The sequence below is a fragment of the Cannabis sativa genome, chromosome 8, assembly GCF_029168945.1.
Source record: "Cannabis sativa cultivar Pink pepper isolate KNU-18-1 chromosome 8, ASM2916894v1, whole genome shotgun sequence".
NCBI lineage: Eukaryota > Viridiplantae > Streptophyta > Magnoliopsida > Rosales > Cannabaceae > Cannabis > Cannabis sativa.
Genome location: NC_083608.1, coordinates 2,284,776 through 2,297,313, shown reverse-complemented (window position 1 = coordinate 2,297,313; position 12,538 = coordinate 2,284,776).

Sequence of the window (12,538 nt, the reverse complement as noted above, 5' to 3'; positions counted from 1 at the left end):
TTGATACTTGTGATAGATACTTAAGAATACTACTGAAAAGAAAATCTAACCATTCACATGGATAGGAATAGCTTATCAGAATTATGAGAATAAGATAAAGAACTCTAGATCAGTCCATTCGAATGACTTGAACCTAGAATTCCTAATTCTCATAAAATTTTATGGTATCTTAATTTTGATTACTTTATCTCTGGCATGTATTTTTCACCTCAAATACTAATCTGCTATGTTGATGACTTAGTCTTAACTTAAAGTTTTAGACTAATACAAAAGTCACAACTAGGTAACTCTCCAAACAATCAGAGGTTAAAAGTATTATTTAACCAGACATCTGCTATTGAGTGGGAGCTATCTGAGATGTAATCAAATAGGGAACATTAGATGATTTTCAAGAAAGATTTATGAAAGTGATCTATATGTTAGATATTAAGGAACTGTGTATCAGTTATCCTGGTATCTCACCAACTCATTTCGAGATCTATGAGATGGTGCTTACTTTGGAGGTGGAGGAATTATTGTATAATAATTCAAGCTCTACCAGAGAAGAACTATAACTTTGTGTATTCGAAAATCCAAGAAAGTTATATTGTAAAGCCCGCTTAGTTAATTTGGAAATTATCAGTTGTTTATGTTTAATTACGAAATTATTTATAGCTATTTAAATAATTTATTACTGTTATTTATGGAATTCAGAAATGCATGATTATGTTATCAGTAGTTTTTCATATTTTGCATTTCCGGTGTCCGGTACTTTGGAACTCGGCGTTTGGCTCAGTAGAAATCACAACTTAGTATGTTAGTAGTTTGGGGACGGGTTTTAGACATTGGGAATGTCGGGAATGGCCGGGAATTTAGAATTTCCCAAAAATACCCCTTTAGTATGATTTTCATGATTTTATGGTGGAGGGGCAAAATGGTCTTTTTGCCCCATTAGTGTTTTGTCTTTTAGTGACTTTTTATTTGAAATTAAATGTTTAATTTTTAGTATTATTTGGCTGAAATAAGGGTTATGTAATGGGGGTTTAATTCATTTATCCAAAATTTCAAAGTTTAGAAAAATTAGAAAATTGGAAAACCTCTCTTTTCTCTCTCTCTTTTTCGGCTGAAGGCTTGGGGTTCAAGGGCTGGTTTTCTTTCAATTTTCAAGCTAGTTTCATCCTATCTAAGTGTTCTTCTAATCCTTGGTAAAGTCTCTAACCTTTCTTGTTGTAATTTCTTGAAAAAAATGATGAAAAATGGTGTTGCATGCATGATTAATTGAGGTTGTTACTGCTGTGTTTTGTTGATGTTTTCTGTGGTTCAAAGCATGTTTAATTGATGTTAATTGAGTTGTTTGAAGCATGTTAGTTAGGTTGTTCAAAGCTTTTAGTTTCTATGTTAAAATATGTGATTTTTGAATGAAATGATTCTATTTGTTGCTGTGAAGTTGCTAGATGTTCTTTATAGTTTTCAGAGGTGATTATATGCTAGTTTAAGTAGATTTAAGCTAGTGGAATGCATGTTTAGGTGGATTTGCTCAAGCTTGAGTTTGGAACTCAAAGCTTGAGCTCCAATGGTGATTTTTGTATATGTGTTTTTACGGGTGGTTTTGAGGCCTTAGATTTGTTCTTTGGGGTGTTTAGAGCGGTGTCCGGAAAGTTTGGTACCAATTGGGGTTGAATTGGTCGAGTTATGAAAATTTTAGTTGGCTGCCTGCGAGGAACCGGAATTCCGGTTGTACATCCGGAATTTCGGATGAGGGTTCTGAATTTTCCAGAACCGGAATTCCGGTTGGGCAACCGGTCTACCGGTTGGGGAAAATTCAGGGACCCTAGTTTTCCTCGTTTTTATGTTTTAGGGGGTATTGCCATGCTTTTTATCGATAGGGAAACTTTTAGTTCTTAGTTTTAGTCCCCGGGAAGTGATTTAGCGTGTCACTTATAGCGTTGTGATTTTTATGGTTTAGGAGCCAATCCGCCGCTCGGCTTCGATTCCGATCGAGTTGACCCTAAGACACCTGAAATCGGAATCCAGGTAAGATTAGTATAACAGTATGCATATGTAGATTACATGTTTAGCGTGCATGTAGGAAGCCTGCTAGATTACATTAGTTATGTATTTAGGCTTCGAACCATCCAACCCTGTCACGTCGGTACAGGCTGGAGTATGACCAGCAGCCGGAGTATGACCGGTTCGACCGATCAGTGACATTTGGTTGGTGGTTCGGTCTTATTGACCTATCCCGTCGGTACAATTTGGAGTATGACCAATGGCCGGAGTAGGACCTGCCTCGACCGATCGGGAGGATACTTGTCAATAGTACCGTCCCTATGAACGTTCAAAACTCGGTACCATGTTGGACATGGCGGTAGTGGCTCGGTACCATGTTGGACATGGCGATGGCGGGACTCGGCATCGTGTTGGACACGGCAGTTAGTATTATGTATGATATTATTATGCTTTTCTTACTGAGTCTGTCGACTCACAGTTTATGTTCATGTGTAGGTAAAGGCAAGGCTATAGCTGATGGACCGTGAGCGAGCTTATGAGATTGTACATGTCGGGGCGGTTAGGCCTGGAGCGTACGATCCTCGGGACAGCAAGGCTGAGTTTTTTGTAACTAGTCGTTAGACGACTTTATTTTGATGTAACAGATAAACAGTTAAACTTTTTGTAAATATTTTTATAATCGGGATCCCGAGTCTTTTATAATATGGTTTTATAAGTTTAATTAAAAAGCAAAATTTTAATTAATCACGTTTTTCCATAAACCTCGTTGATTAGCAACGAGCTGCACAGTACGTTTAAAAATCACGTAATACGCCTAAGGTAGTTAGGGTGTTACAATTTGGTATCAGAGCCTTGACCCAGCCGGAAGTGTGGTCGACGAGGACGTCGGACCCCGTAAGGGGGGTGATTGTGACAGTCAGTAGTCCCGTGATCCGTAAGGGGAAACACCGGGTAAGCTTTACAATCCCACACCGCCTGGGGAAGGTCAAGCGGGATGATTCTGAGACTGTGTAGGTATGGGACTACACAGTTGAAGAGAGCTTAAATGGATTGATTGGTACTACCTACATCAACAAGGTGCATCTTGTTTTTCGGTAGCCCATCTCGAAAGAACTCCACAGTTAAGCGTGCTTGGCCTTGGAGCAATTTCAAGGATGGGTGACCTCCTGGGAAGTTTTCCCAGGATGCGTGTGAGTGAGGACAAAGCACGCTGAAAACACTCGTGTTGGTCTGTAGGGTCAGTCATCAATCCAGGAAGCAGCTAGAGTGGCGTACCCGTGTATAAGAGCCATTAGTCCGTGGGTGTAAGGGCCCAATGGAGGCTTGAAGCGGGGACGTTACAAATGGTATCAGAGCCGCCAGGTTGTCTTCCGAAGATCGTCACGACATGTACAATCATCATCAGCAGTTAGCTCGGTTCACGGTTCAGTAAGCCTTTATTGCTTTAGTAGTTTATTTTATTCAGTTATGAAAAAGAAAAGCCTGTTAGGAAGCATGTTAGTAGCCTGATAGTAGAATAGGCGCATGTTTCGTTTTTAATTTCCAAATTAAGCGGCATTAGTAAGCTCGCCTTGAATACGACCTGATATGCCAACTCTTGGTTTCGCAGGCGGTTCTAATCAGATGGACGCCAGGCGGACTACCAGGAGCCAGGGCAACTCCGTGGGGTCGAATCAAGGACAGGGAGCTCAGTTTCCCCCACCTGCTAGGGGCCGAGGTAGAGGTCCCCGAGGCAGGGCTCGTGGCCGGGGTGATGAGAACCCGCCACAGGCTGCCCAGGCTCCCCCAGCCGATCAGGGAGCCCCGAATTGGGAGTTGCGGTTTGCGGAAATGCAAGCCCGGATCGAAGAACAAGACCTCGAGATTCGAGGAGGTTGAGACAGCAGGGTGCTCCTGCAGTTCCAGTGCCCGTAGTTCCAGTGGCACCTGCCCCTGCTGCCCAGGCCGAGATAGTGGTGGCGGCCCATAGATTGGAACCTTTATATGAGCGGTTCCGGAAGCAAGCACCTCCGGTATTCCTGGGAGGTCCGGACGTGATGAAAGCCGAGCAGTGGCTGACGGTGATCACCAAGATTTTGAATTTCATGGGTGTCACCGGTAACGACAGAGTGGTGTGCGCCACGTTTCAGTTCCAGGAGGACGCCCTGGTATGGTGGGACATGGTGTCTCAGATCCATGACGTCACCACCATGACCTGGGAAAGGTTCCAAGAACTCTTTAATGCAAAATATTACAATGAGGCGGTCAGAAGCGCCAAGAGGAAAGAGTTCGTTCACTTGACCCAGCGGGAGAACATGAGCGTCACTGAGTATACTACTCAGTTTGATCGGTTGGCGAGGTTAGCCTCGGGAATTGTGCCGACCGACTTCAGTAAGAAGGAGAAGTATCTGGACGGGTTGAATCCCAAGATCAGACATGACCTGATGATCACCACCGACGACAGCACCACCTATGCTCAGATGGTGGAGAAGGCACTGCGAGCTGAGGGCGCAGTGGGGTGTATGTCAGAATCAGCCAGTACTCCGGTGAGTGGCGGAGCTCCTACCCCTCCTGCATCAGGCTATAGCAGGGGGAGTAGTGGTTCGGCCATTGATCAGAGGAAGAGGGCACCCACTGCTTCCGGTGGCTTGAGTCAGAACAAGAGGTTCCGGGGGAACCAGAACCGAGGGAGTCGTCCTGGTGGTAATGAGACCCGATTCTCCTATCCCGAGTGCCCTAGCTGCAAGAGGCACCATCGGGGTGAGTGCAAAGGTCAGGGATGCTTTCATTGTGGCATGCCCGGACACTTCAAGAGGGAATGTCCCCAGCTCCGACCAGAGGCACCGAGAGCTCCAGCGATACCCACTCCAGCCAGGGTGTTCGCTATCACGCAGGCTGATGCAGATGCCAGCCCATCAGTTGTCACAGGTCAGCTTTTTATTAACAACTCGCTTTATTCAGTGCTGTTTGATTCTGGAGCTACACATTCTTATGTGGCGGCCAGAGTCTTTAGTAAATTGGGTAGACCCTTTGATAGATATGAATCAGGGTTTGGGACCCTGTTACCTGGCGGAGAATTGGTTATCTCCAATAGGTGGATTAGGTCTATGCCGATCAGGATAGATGGTAGAGAGTTAAGCGCTGATCTGATAGAGATGAGCTTAGTCGAATTTGATATTATCTTAGGAATGGATTTCCTATCTAAATATTCGGCGAGCATTGATTGTAAAAGGAAGATGGTGGTCTTCCAACCGGAAAGTGAAGAACCGTTTGTATTTGTGGGTTCGGTTCAGGGATCTCGGATCCCGGTGATCTCGGCTATGTCAGCGAGAGAATTGTTGCACGGCGGGTGCTTAGGGTTTCTGGCCGTGGTGGTGGACACCGCTCGGCCAGACACCATTCGGCCAGAGGACATCAGAGTGGTTCGGGAATTTTTGGACGTTTTTCCCGAAGAACTTCCAGGGTTACCACCTCAACGGGAGATTGATTTTGTAATCGACTTGGCACCAGGGGTGGAACCGGTTTCCAAAGCCCCGTATAGAATGGCTCCAGCTGAACTTAAGGAATTAAAGATTCAGCTCCAAGGGTTGCTTGACATAGGGTTCATTCGGCCCAGTGTGTCACCCTGGGGAGCCCCGGTTTTGTTCGTCAAGAAGAAGGATGGATCTATGAGGATGTGCATCGACTACAGGGAGTTGAACAAGCTGACGGTGAAGAATAAATATCCATTACCTAGGATCGATGACTTGTTCGATCAGCTTCAGGGAAAGACGGTCTTTTCTAAGATTGATCTCCGTTCGGGTTATCATCAGTTGAGAATCCGAGAGGAGGACATTCCGAAGACGGCTTTCCGCACTAGGTATGGACATTACGAGTTTCTGGTTATGTCATTCGGACTAACCAATGCTCCTGCAGCATTAATGGACCTGATGAATAGGGTATTCAAGGATTTCCTCGATATCTGTGTGATTTTGTTTATCGACGACATCCTCGTGTACTCTCAATCAGAAGAGGAGCATGAGTTACATCTGCAGATGGTACTGCAACGGCTTCGAGAACATAGACTTTATGCCAAGTTCAAGAAATGCGAGTTCTGGCTATCTCAGGTGTCCTTCCTAGGGCACATTGTGAGTAAAGATGGGATCAAGGTGGATCCCGGGAAGATTGAATCCGTCAGGGATTGGCCGAGACCGAAGACAGTGACAGAGATCAGAAGCTTCTTGGGATTAGCTGGATACTACCGTAGGTTCGTGGAGGGGTTCTCCAAAATTTCAATGCCCCTAACCGAGCTTACAAAGAAGAATCAGCGATTTATCTGGTCAGACAAATGTGAAGCTAGCTTTCAGGAGCTGAAGCAGAGATTGATTACTGCTCCGGTGCTAGCTTTGCCTTCGGACGAGGAGAAGTTCGTGGTCTATTGTGACGCATCCAAACAGGGTTTGGGGTGCGTATTGATGCAAGCCGATCGGGTTATCGCTTATGCCTCCCGTCAGTTAAAGGATTATGAACAGCGATACCCGACTCATGATTTAGAATTAGCCGCAGTGGTTTTTGCACTGAAGATTTGGCGGCATTACCTTTATGGAGAGAAGTGCGAGATCTATACCGACCATAAGAGTCTCAAGTATTTCTTTACTCAGAAAGATTTGAACATGAGACAAAGGCGTTGGTTGGAATTAGTGAAGGACTACGATTGCGAGATCCTCTATCATCCCGGAAAAGCCAATGTAGTGGCCGATGCCCTGAGCAGAAAGGGTCCCGGGCAAGTAGCTAGCATGGTTCAGATCTCACCTCAGCTAGCAGAGGATATGGTTAGATCCAGCATTGAGTTTGTGATAGGTCAGCTTCACAACTTGACGCTGCAATCTGATCTGTTGGAAAGAATAAAGGTCGCTCAGATGACAGATCCGGAGTTAGTGAAGATCCGAGATGAGGTATTGGCTGGTCAAGCCAAAGACTTTTCAGTGTCAGACAGTGGGATGCTTTTGTATAAAGCCAGGGTTTGTGTTCCGAACAGTGTGGAACTTAGAAATGAGATCTTTGAGGAGGCTCATTCTACTCCATATTCTCTGCATCCCGGCACCACCAAGATGTACCAAGATTTGAAACCGTACTTCTGGTGGAACGGTATGAAGAAGAATTTGGTAGAATTCGTATCGAGATGCCTCACTTGTCAGCAGATCAAAGCTGAACATCAGAGACCAGCAGGGTTGTTGCAGCCTCTAACCCTACCAGAATGGAAATGGGAGGATATTACGATGGATTTTGTGGTCGGGTTACCTAGGACCACGGGTATGTATGATTCCATCTGGGTAGTGGTGGATCGATTTACGAAATCTGCTCATTTTCTGCCGGTTAGAACAACATTTTCAGTGGATCAGTTGGCAGAACTGTACGTCAGAGAGATAGTGAGACTTCACGGGGTACCGAAGTCTATAGTTTCGGACAGGGATCCGAAATTCACCTCCAAATTTTGGCAAAGTTTGCAACGGGCAATGGGTACAAAGCTAAAATTCAGTACAGCATTCCATCCTCAGACAGATGGTCAGTCCGAAAGGACAATTCAGATATTGGAGGATATGTTGAGAGCCTGTGTTATGGACTTTGAGGGTTCATGGAGTAAATATCTACCGTTGATAGAATTTTCGTACAACAACAGTTATCAGAGTACGATAGGGATGGCACCCTATGAACTGTTGTACGGTAGAAAGTGTAGATCCCCTATCCACTGGGATGAGACAGGGGAGAGGAAATACCTAGGTCCAGAGTCAGTTCAGCGGACCAATGAGGCAATAGAAAAGATAAAAGCTAGAATGCTTACCTCACAGAGCAGACAGAAGAGTTACGCGGATCCGAAACGCAGAGATGTTGAGTTCCAAGTAGGGGAACATGTGTTTTTACGAGTATCTCCGATGAAGGGGATTAAACGTTTCGGGAAAAGAGGCAAGTTATGCCCTAGATTTACAGGACCTTTCGAGATTCTCGAGAAGATAGGTCAAGTGGCATATCGGTTAGCATTGCCTCCAGCCTTATCAGCAGTGCACAACGTATTCCATGTCTCAATGTTGAGAAAATACGTTTCAGACCCCTCTCATATACTCAGTTATGAGAGTCTTCAGCTTCAGCCAGACATGTCATATGAGGAACAACCAGTGCAGATCCTGGATAGAAAGGATAAAGTCCTTCGGAATAAGACCATAGCATTGGTCAAGGTTCTCTGGAGAAACAGTAAGGTGGAAGAAGCCACCTGGGAGCTAGAGTCAGATATGAGAGCTCAATATCCAGAGTTATTCAGGTTAGATTTCGGGGACGAAATCCTTTTAAGGGGGGGAATAGTTGTAAAGCCCGCTTAGTTAATTTGGAAATTATCAGTTGTTTATGTTTAATTACGAAATTATTTATAGCTATTTAAATAATTTATTACTGTTATTTATGGAATTCAGAAATGCATGATTATGTTATCAGTAGTTTTTCATATTTTGCATTTCCGGTGTCCGGTATTTTGGAACTCGGCGTTTGGCTCAGTAGAAATCACAACTTAGTATGTTAGTAGTTTGGGGACGGGTTTTAGACATTGGGAATGTCGGGAATGGCCGGGAATTTAGAATTTCCCAAAAATACCCCTTTAGTATGATTTTCATGATTTTATGGTGGAGGGGCAAAATGGTCTTTTTGCCCCATTAGTGTTTTGTCTTTTAGTGACTTTTTATTTGAAATTAAATGTTTAATTTTTAGTATTATTTGGCTGAAATAAGGGTTATGTAATGGGGGTTTAATTCATTTATCCAAAATTTCAAAGTTTAGAAAAATTAGAAAATTGGAAAACCTCTCTTTTCTCTCTCTCTTTTTCGGCTGAAGGCTTGGGGTTCAAGGGCTGGTTTTCTTTCAATTTTCAAGCTAGTTTCATCCTATCTAAGTGTTGTTCTAATCCTTGGTAAAGTCTCTAACCTCTCTTGTTGTAATTTCTTGAAAAAAATGATGAAAAATGGTGTTGCATGCATGATTAATTGAGGTTGTTGCTGCTGTGTTTTGTTGATGTTTTCTGTGGTTCAAAGCATGTTTAATTGATGTTAATTGAGTTGTTTGAAGCATGTTAGTTAGGTTGTTCAAAGCTTTTAGTTTCTATGTTAAAATATGTGATTTTTGAATGAAATGATTCTATTTGTTGCTGTGAAGTTGCTGGATGTTCTTTATAGTTTTCAGAGGTGATTATATGCTAGTTTAAGTAGATTTAAGCTAGTGGAATGCATGTTTAGGTGGATTTGCTCAAGCTTGAGTTTGGAACTCAAAGCTTGAGCTCCAATGGTGATTTTTGTATATGTGTTTTCTGGGTGGTTTTGAGGCCTTAGATTTGTTCTTTGGGGTGTTTAGAGCAGGTCTGGAAAGTTTGGTACCAATTGGGGTTGAATTGGTCGAGTTATGAAAATTTTAGTTGGCTGCCTGCGAGGAACCGGAATTCCGGTTGTACATCCGGAATTCCGGATGAGGGTTCTGAATTTTCCAGAACCGGAATTCCGGTTGGGCAACCGGTCTACCGGTTGGGGAAAATTCAGGGACCCTAGTTTTCCTCGTTTTTATGTTTTAGGGGGTATTGCCATGCTTTTTATCGATAGGGAAACTTTTAGTTCTTAGTTTTAGTCCCCGGGAAGTGATTTAGCGTGTCACTTATAGCGTTGTGATTTTTATGGTTTAGGAGCCAGTAATCCGCCGCTCAGCTTCAATTCCAGTCAGGTTGACCGGCACACCTGAAATCGAAATCCAGGTAAGATTAGTATAACAGTATGCATATGTAGATAACATGTTTAGCGTGCATGTAGGAAGCCTGCTAGATTACATTAGTTATGTATTTAGGCTTCGAACCATCCAACCCTGTCACGTCGGTACAGGCTGGAGTATGACCAGCAGCCGGAGTATGACCGGTTCGACCGATCAGGCTGACATTTGGTTGGTGGTTCAGTGCTATTGACCTATCCCGTCGGTACAGGCTGGAGTATGACCAGCAGCCGGAGTAGGACCGGTTCGACCGATCAGGAGGATACTTGTCAATAGTACCGTCCCTATGAACGTTCAAAACTCAGTACCATGTTGGACATGGCAGTAGTGGCTCAGTACCATGTTGGACATGGCAGTAGCGGGACTCAGTATCGTGTTGGACACGGCAGTTAGTATTATGTATGATATTATTATGCTTTTCTTACTGAGTCTGTCGACTCACAGTTTATGTTCATGTGTAGGTAAAGGCAAGGCTATAGCTGATGGACCGTGAGCGAGCTTATGAGATTGTACATGTCGGGGCGGTTAGGCCTGGAGCGTACGATCCTCGGGACAGCAAGGCTGAGTTTTTTGTAACTAGTCGTTAGACGACTTTATTTTGATGTAACAGATAAACAGTTAAACTTTTTGTAAATATTTTTATAATCGGGATCCCGAGTCTTTTATAATATGGTTTTATAAGTTTAATTAAAAAGCAAAATTTTAATTAATCACGTTTTTCCATAAACCTCGTTGATTAGCAACGAGCTGCACAGTACGTTTAAAAATCACGTAATACGCCTAAGGTAGTTAGGGTGTTACAGTTATATAACTGAAGAAAAGTCTACACTGTATTATCTCAATTACATATTTTAAAATATGAGAGATATGTCTTCTGTTTATTCAGATGTACTTTTAAAAGAGTAAAGATTTCAGTATCCCTTGATGAGTAAAGCATATAGTAAAGGATGCTTCATAAGTGAATTTATGAACTAGTTTCTAGAAGTTTGGGTGGATTCAAATATACTGCACTTGATCTGAAGATCAAGACATCAGATTGAACTATTTGCACAGTTTGTTTTATATTAGTGCAAGTGGGAGTTTGTTGGGTTTTATGCCCTAAATAAAACTCTTTACAATTTGATTAGTTATCAATATAAGAAATTTGAAGTGATTGATGTTTGCATGAATTTTACATGCTAATGGTTTAATATGTTTATTACATTTACACAGAGAATCAGTTAAATCCAGATCTTATGTTTATTCACAATTACAGTATTGTCAACACAGTGTAATGTGATTGTGATCATATGAATCAAAAGACTTGGTCCCTGTTTCATCAGTGTTATTGGATTTACACTACTGTGATAATCAGCGATGATGTGTACTTACACTTGGAGTAAGTGTTATGTTCTTTCCAGGGCATTAGTAAAGTATGCTAGTTTCGAATGTATGGAGTATACATTGGACTGGATCGATATTGCAACTAAGTTAAGATATTACAAACTTACCGTTATATATCTTTCCAAGTCAATATCAGTAGTTGATCTTAAGATTAAAAGAATCTAAATCCTAATATGCTTAGCCTCAACTCAGGAGTGCTATTCATGTTCTTTGATTTATTAGTTAAGCCTACTTTTGGGTTAGGGTGATACGTATATTTGGGAACATGATAGTATAATTGAGTGGGAGTGCTGAACATAAATATGGAATCTATAGCTTCTACTGTTGTATAGAAGTCAAGTGATGATTCCCTTCGAGCATAGAAAATAGAAGTAAATGGATGAGCTCTTGTTTAACTGACTAATTATTAGATCACTAAACACCATTTACAGGTAGCTAAGTGTTTTAAGGCGAAAAATACATTGAGGGGTGAGAACGGTAAAGAAATCCCATCTCGATGTAGAACATCTATATAGAGGATCTTTAAATCACAATAAGATTATAACAATCGTTAAATGAGATAGCATATTGATATTGTGGAACATATAATGTGTTGTATATAAGTCTGAGAGTGCAATTCTAAGTTCTAAGAGTTGATTCAACGAAGAATTAATAAGTAGGGATTTACTTGGTAAATTTGGTTCACTTATTGGAAGCTCAGCATATAGATCCACGGTCCGCATTCTAGTTGAGAACATTCTGCTTGTAAGACTCATTAATTGATTCGTGATTGATCAATTATAATTCTAAAGTTAGACTATGTCTAATTTTATGAATTTTCACTAAGCAGGGGAAAAATTGTGAAGAAAAGAGATTCTAGGTTTATTTATTTATTAATGGACTTTATATGTCTAGTTAATAATTAAGTTAAATGACAATATTATTTAATAATTTATTTTAGTTATTAAATAATTGGTTTTGGCATTTAAAAGGTTAGAATTAGAAAATTGGTGTTTTTGAGAAAATAGAAATAAAATTTGATAAAACTGCAAAATCAAGTGGGGCCCACTAACACACCATGGCCGGCCACTTATTATGGGATTTAAAATTAATATTTTCATTATTTTAATGCCAAATAATTCCTAACCTAAACCTAGTAGTTGCCTATAAATAGAAAGTGATGGCTCAGTCAAATCACATGCTTTCATTAGTTTTCTGACAGAAATTTCTCTCTTCAGAAAAACTGAGCCTTCCCTAGTTTCTATACCTGGCTGAAACCCTCTCCTCTTTCCTCTCTTCATAAATTTCGACCCTAATGAAAGAGTAAGTGCCCACACACAGCAAACCGTAACTCAATCATAGATTGGAAGATTGTGAAGGATCAAACTTGAAGAAGAAGGACATTCGGGCTCAGATCTGGATTATACTCTGCTAC